The 6,945-nt window shown below is 52.8% G+C and overlaps 2 non-coding genes across 2 annotated transcripts; both read right to left on the bottom strand.

The window, feature by feature from the left end:
- Nucleotides 1-311: 311 nt before the first annotated feature.
- LOC126431818 (5.8S ribosomal RNA) lies at nucleotides 312-466 on the bottom strand. Its single transcript, XR_007577775.1, has one exon. It is a non-coding gene; the product is annotated as a 5.8S ribosomal RNA (ribosomal RNA).
- Nucleotides 467-817: 351 nt separating this feature from the next.
- Nucleotides 818-2,726, bottom strand: LOC126431829 (small subunit ribosomal RNA). The gene has a single exon (XR_007577785.1). It is a non-coding gene; the product is annotated as a small subunit ribosomal RNA (ribosomal RNA).
- Nucleotides 2,727-6,945: the final 4,219 nt, after the last annotated feature.

Genomic DNA, 6,945 nt, shown 5'->3' with positions numbered 1-6,945 from the left:
GGGGTTCGGTGCTGGACTCTTCCCTGTTCGCTCGCCGCTACTGGGGGAATCCTTGTTAGTTTCTTTTCCTCCGCTTAGTAATATGCTTAAATTCAGCGGGTAGTCTCGCCTGCTCTGAGGTCGTTGTACGAGGTGTCGCACGCCACACCGCCAGCCGGCTGTGCACGCTACCGAGTAAGTACCGGTATGCGAACCGCCAGGCGACGGGCGCGCATCGCACGTTTAAGGAGACGCGGCCGGCCCCACAGGCGGCCACGACACTCCCAGGTCTGCGAAGCGGGGCAAACGCCGCGCGCTTCAGTATACGTAGCCGACCCTCAGCCAGACGTGGCCCGGGAACGGAATCCATGGACCGCAATGTGCGTTCGAAACGTCGATGTTCATGTGTCCTGCAGTTCACATGTCGACGCGCAATTTGCTGCGTTCTTCATCGACCCACGAGCCGAGTGATCCACCGTCCTGGGTGATCTTTTCGTAGTTTCCACTATCTCTTTCAAGACAGTTGCATAGGCGGGACTGAGGCGTGTGGCGGCCCCTGTTCCAGCGTTCAGTGTCCAACGGCCTCACGGCCGATGGGCGTCGTACGGCTCCACACCGGAGCGGACAGGCACTCGGGCGAAAGTCATTCAAAACCGGCGCCAGGCGCCAGGTGCCGCAGGCCAGCCGCTCCAGCGCTTCAGCGCTCGTACCACACAACATTGCCGTTAGTTTTGAGACGAACGCGTGGTTCCGCACGCGGCGCACAGCTACTGCGAGCCGTACAGGTAGCGTGTTGCGCGACACGACACGCACATCGAAAGACATGCAGTCTAGTCGGTAATGATCCTTCCGCAGGTTCACCTACGGAAACCTTGTTACGACTTTTACTTCCTCTAAATGATCAAGTTTGGTCATCTTTCCGGTAGCATCGGCAACGACAGAGTCAATGCCGCGTACCAGTCCGAAGACCTCACTAAATCATTCAATCGGTAGTAGCGACGGGCGGTGTGTACAAAGGGCAGGGACGTAATCAACGCGAGCTTATGACTCGCGCTTACTGGGAATTCCTCGTTCATGGGGAACAATTGCAAGCCCCAATCCCTAGCACGAAGGAGGTTCAGCGGGTTACCCCGACCTTTCGGCCTAGGAAGACACGCTGATTCCTTCAGTGTAGCGCGCGTGCGGCCCAGAACATCTAAGGGCATCACAGACCTGTTATTGCTCAATCTCGTGCGGCTAGAAGCCGCCTGTCCCTCTAAGAAGAAAAGTAATCGCTGACAGCACGAAGGATGTCACGCGACTAGTTAGCAGGCTAGAGTCTCGTTCGTTATCGGAATTAACCAGACAAATCGCTCCACCAACTAAGAACGGCCATGCACCACCACCCACCGAATCAAGAAAGAGCTATCAATCTGTCAATCCTTCCGGTGTCCGGGCCTGGTGAGGTTTCCCGTGTTGAGTCAAATTAAGCCGCAGGCTCCACTCCTGGTGGTGCCCTTCCGTCAATTCCTTTAAGTTTCAGCTTTGCAACCATACTTCCCCCGGAACCCAAAAGCTTTGGTTTCCCGGAGGCTGCCCGCCGAGTCATCGGAGGAACTGCGGCGGATCGCTGGCTGGCATCGTTTATGGTTAGAACTAGGGCGGTATCTGATCGCCTTCGAACCTCTAACTTTCGTTCTTGATTAATGAAAACATACTTGGCAAATGCTTTCGCTTCTGTTCGTCTTGCGACGATCCAAGAATTTCACCTCTAACGTCGCAATACGAATGCCCCCGCCTGTCCCTATTAATCATTACCTCGGGTTCCGAAAACCAACAAAATAGAACCGAGGTCCTATTCCATTATTCCATGCACACAGTATTCAGGCGGGCTTGCCTGCTTTAAGCACTCTAATTTGTTCAAAGTAAACGTGCCGGCCCACCGAGACACTCAATAAAGAGCACCCTGGTAGGATTTCAACGGGGTCCGCCTCGGGACGCACGAGCACGCACGAGGCGGTCGCACGCCTTCGGCTCGCCCCACCGGCAGGACGTCCCACGATACATGCCAGTTAAACACCGACGGGCGGTGAACCAACAGCGTGGGACACAAATCCAACTACGAGCTTTTTAACCGCAACAACTTTAATATACGCTATTGGAGCTGGAATTACCGCGGCTGCTGGCACCAGACTTGCCCTCCAATAGATACTCGTTAAAGGATTTAAAGTGTACTCATTCCGATTACGGGGCCTCGGATGAGTCCCGTATCGTTATTTTTCGTCACTACCTCCCCGTGCCGGGAGTGGGTAATTTGCGCGCCTGCTGCCTTCCTTGGATGTGGTAGCCGTTTCTCAGGCTCCCTCTCCGGAATCGAACCCTGATTCCCCGTTACCCGTTACAACCATGGTAGGCGCAGAACCTACCATCGACAGTTGATAAGGCAGACATTTGAAAGATGCGTCGCCGGTACGAGGACCGTGCGATCAGCCCTAAGTTATTCAGAGTCACCAAGGCAAACGGACCGGACGAGCCGACCGATTGGTTTTGATCTAATAAAAGCGTCCCTTCCATCTCTGGTCGGGACTCTGTTTGCATGTATTAGCTCTAGAATTACCACAGTTATCCAAGTAACGTGGGTACGATCTAAGGAACCATAACTGATTTAATGACCCATTCGCGGTTTCACCTTAATGCGGCTTGTACTGAGACATGCATGGCTTAATCTTTGAGACAAGCATATGACTACTGGCAGGATCAACCAGGGAGCTGCGTCAACTAGAGCTGAGCAGCCGGCCGCCCGGGAGTGTGTCCCGGGGGCCCGCGCGAACACGCAAGCGTCCGCTCAATTATTCTGCAAACAGGAGGAGGCTGAGCTCCCCTGCACAACACACCTCGAAACCCTCTCAGGTCCCGGCGGCGCGCAGCGCCGTCCTAAGTACTTGGTCGGGTTCGAGAGAGGCGCAATCGCCCGGAGTTAGGCGAGTAGACGCTTTAGGTGCGACCACCCGTGCTCCCAACTGAGCTTGCCGCTGCCGACAGAGGCCCGGGAGCGTGCTGTCGTGGCATTGCCGGCGGGAGACAACACGCGCCACCTACGGTGACCGGCAGCTCCAACGCCAGCGCCACAGAAGGACAAAAGCCCTACTTGGGTGCCGAAGCGAACTCTCCCAGCACAGCGCACGCGCCAACACGTCCGCACAGCTGCGATACAAACCACCTGCGAGAACCGCTGGGGCGACCGAGCAGCAGACGGCGTCGCGGCGCCGAGCGCCGGGCGGCGGCGCATCCTCAGCGCACAAAGTCCTCAATCGGACCAGCACACTGCAGATGGCCACCGCGCTTCGCACCGGGCCCGCGAGGACCTACTTTGGCCGCAAGGCGCCGCGAGCAGGGGGCGCCGGCGCGCAGCTGCGCCGCCTGCCGCGTCCGTCGGCCGGCGCGCCTGCCACCGGCCGCCCCCACCAGCCGGCTGTAGCGCGTGCGCCCACGCACCGCGCTGCCAGCACGCCGGGCGGCCCCCCCTCACCGGCCGGGGACGGTCCCACCCAGCCACCGCCGCGTATCGCCTCACACCCAGATCCCCTTTCACGTTCGTGGGCATGGTGGGTCCCCTTTCACGTTCGTGGGCATGGTGGGTATCCCTGAAACAACCGGTTAATAGCTCGACCGATCGTCGCCAACACTGATTCACCTCTAGCGAGAACAACCGCACCACAACGGGTTACCGGTTGTTCATTTGCGTAACGTCACCAGCAAACGTACACGTCCATCGCCATTTGCAACGAGTATTGCATGCCTGTGTCAGGTGTCACAACACACTACGTCTGCCCACATAGACGCAACAACATGTGCACGCCTAGAGAACACGTGGAAGGTAGACCCCGTACGTATGCGGTGTCCATTGCGCGAACGACTGTCAGCCCGCCTCTGCAGCATGTCGCAGATGTGGAACGCGGTGCAACATGCTATCACGGTGTGTGAGAAGAGACGACTACGTCCGAATACACGCTCCACTACATCAACAGACTGCTCATGCTGATCGCCATCCAGGGCGTCCGTTCCTCCCACACGTCTGTATGGCGTACCACACTGCAATCCAGCTCTTATAGGGAGACGACACGTAGCTGCGTGCACAATATTTGGACTGTATGGTCCGCCGTTGCTAGGCGCTGTCGTCATACGGTCACATGGGCCACGATGTATCATTCAGTACATACGGAGCAATGTGCAGTACAGTTTGTGGGTTTTGCGTACATCGGCGGACAGGTGACAGGCCGTACCACAACGTAGGCTGAGTACGTCGGCATGCGAAGGGCATTGAACATGCAAACTTCTCACCGACCAGCTTGCGAAGGCAGGGGGGAAGGGGGGGGGGCATGTACGTCCTGCTGCTATCCACACTACAGTGTATAGCAGGAGCATGTGGAAAGTCAGCAACACCTGCAAGGTGTTTAACATGACGCGATACACAGGGGACCGGGCAGTGCGAGTAGCGAACTATATTGCGAGGGTTGCGGTTAGGCAACACTACACTACTTTAACGGGTTGCATAACAATTACAGAGCAGGTTCAGCGACAACGTGCGTCAGGTTAAGGCGCAATATAGTTTAGGTTACGGCGCACTTTAGGTTAGGTTAAGGCACATTATAGGTTAGGTTAAGGCACAACATGGGTTACGTTAAGGCACAACATGGGTTACGTTAAGGCACAACATGGGTTAGGTTAAGGCACAACATGGGTTAGGTTAAGGCACAACATGGGTTAGGTTAAGGCACAACATGGGTTAGGTTAAGGCACAACATGGGTTAGGTTAAGGCACAACATGGGTTAGGTTAAGGCACAACATGGGTTAGGTTAAGGCACAACATGGGTTAGGTTAAGGCACAACATGGGTTAGGTTAAGGCACAACATGGGTTAGGTTAAGGCACAACATGGGTTAGGTTAAGGCACAACATGGGTTAGGTTAAGGCACAACATGGGTTAGGTTAAGGCACAACATGGGTTAGGTTAAGGCACAACATGGGTTAGGTTAAGGCACAACATGGGTTAGGTTAAGGCACAACATGGGTTAGGTTAAGGCACAACATGGGTTAGGTTAAGGCACAACATGGGTTAGGTTAAGGCACAACATGGGTTAGGTTAAGGCACAACATGGGTTAGGTTAAGGCACAACATGGGTTAGGTTAAGGCACAACATGGGTTAGGTTAAGGCACAACATGGTTAGGTTAAGGCACAACATGGGTTAGGTTAAGGCACAACATGGGTTAGGTTAAGGCACAACATGGGTTAGGTTAAGGCACAACATGGGTTAGGTTAAGGCACAACATGGGTTAGGTTAAGGCACAACATGGGTTAGGTTATGGCACAACATGGGTTAGGTTAAGGCACAACATGGGTTAGGTTAAGGCACAACATGGGTTAGGTTAAGGCACAACATGGGTTAGGTTAAGGCACAACATGGGTTAGGTTAAAGGCACAACATGGGTTAGGTAAGGCACAACATGGGTTAGGTTAAGGCACAACATGGGTTAGGTTAAGGCACAACATGGGTAGGTTAAGGCACAACATGGGGGTTAGGTTAAGGCACAACATGGGTTAGGTTAAGGCACACCATGGGTTAGGTTAAGGCACACCATGGGTTAGGTTAAGGCACACCATGGGTTAGGTTAAGGCACACCATGGGTTAGGTTAAGGCACAACATGGGTTAGGTTAAGGCACAACATGGTTAGGTTAAGGCACAACATGGGTTAGGTTAAGGCACAACGTAGGTTAGGTTAAGGCACAACGTGGGTTAGGTTAAGGCACAACGTGGGTTAGGTTAAGGCACAACGTGGTTAGGTTAAGGCACAACGTGGGTTAGGTTAAGGCACAACGTGGGTTAGGTTAAGGCACAACATGGGTTAGGTTAAGGCACAACATGGGTTAGGTTAAGGCACACCATGGGGTAGGTTAAGGCACACCATGGGTTAGGTTAGGCACAACATGGGTTAGGTTAAGGCACAACTGGTTAGGTTAAGGCACAACATGGGTTAGGTTAAGGCACAACATGGGTTAGGTTAAGGCACAACATGGGTTAGGTTAAGGCACAACATGGGTTAGGTTAAGGCACAACGTAGGTTAGGTTAAGGCACAACGTAGGTTAGGTTAAGGCACAACGTGGGTTAGGTTAAGGCACAACATGGGTTAGGTTAAGGCACAACATGGGTTAGGTTAAGGCACAACATGGGTTAGGTTAAGGCACAACATGGGTTAGGTTAAGGCACAACATGGGTTACGTTACGGCACAACATGGGTTACGTTACGGCACAACATGGGTTACGTTACGGCACAACATGGGTTACGTTACGGCACAACATGGGTTACGTTACGGCACAACATGGGTTACGTTACGGCACAACATGGGTTACGTTACGGCACAACATGGGTTACGTTACGGCACAAATTAGGTTAGGTTACGGCACAAATTAGGTTAGGTTAAGGCACAAATTAGGTTAGGTTAAGGCACAAATTAGGTTAGGTTAAGGCACAAATTAGGTTAGGTTAAGGCACAAATTAGGTTAGGTTAAGGCACAAATTAGGTTAGGTTAAGGCACAAATTAGGTTAGGTTAAGGCACAAATTAGGTTAGGTTAAGGCACAAATTAGGTTAGGTTAAGGCACGATATAGGTTAGGTTAAGGCACGATATAGGTTAGGTTAAGGCACGATATAGGTTAGGTTAAGGCACGATATAGGTTAGGTTAAGGCACGATATAGGTTAGGTTAAGGCACGATATAGGTTAGGTTAAGGCACGATATAGGTTAGGTTAAGGCACGATATAGGTTAGGTTAAGGTACGATATAGGTTAGGTTAAGGTACGATATAGGTTAGGTTAAGGTACGATATAGGTTAGGTTAAGGTACGATATAGGTTAGGTTAAGGTACGATATAGGTTAGGTTAAGGTACGATATAGGTTAGGTTAAGGTACGATATAGGTTAGGT

Source organism: Schistocerca serialis, unplaced genomic scaffold (assembly GCF_023864345.2).
Source record: "Schistocerca serialis cubense isolate TAMUIC-IGC-003099 unplaced genomic scaffold, iqSchSeri2.2 HiC_scaffold_1113, whole genome shotgun sequence".
In the NCBI taxonomy this organism is placed as follows: domain Eukaryota; kingdom Metazoa; phylum Arthropoda; class Insecta; order Orthoptera; family Acrididae; genus Schistocerca; species Schistocerca serialis.
The sequence above is the reverse complement of the archived record's forward strand: the minus strand, read 5'-3'. Positions and strand labels throughout refer to the sequence as shown.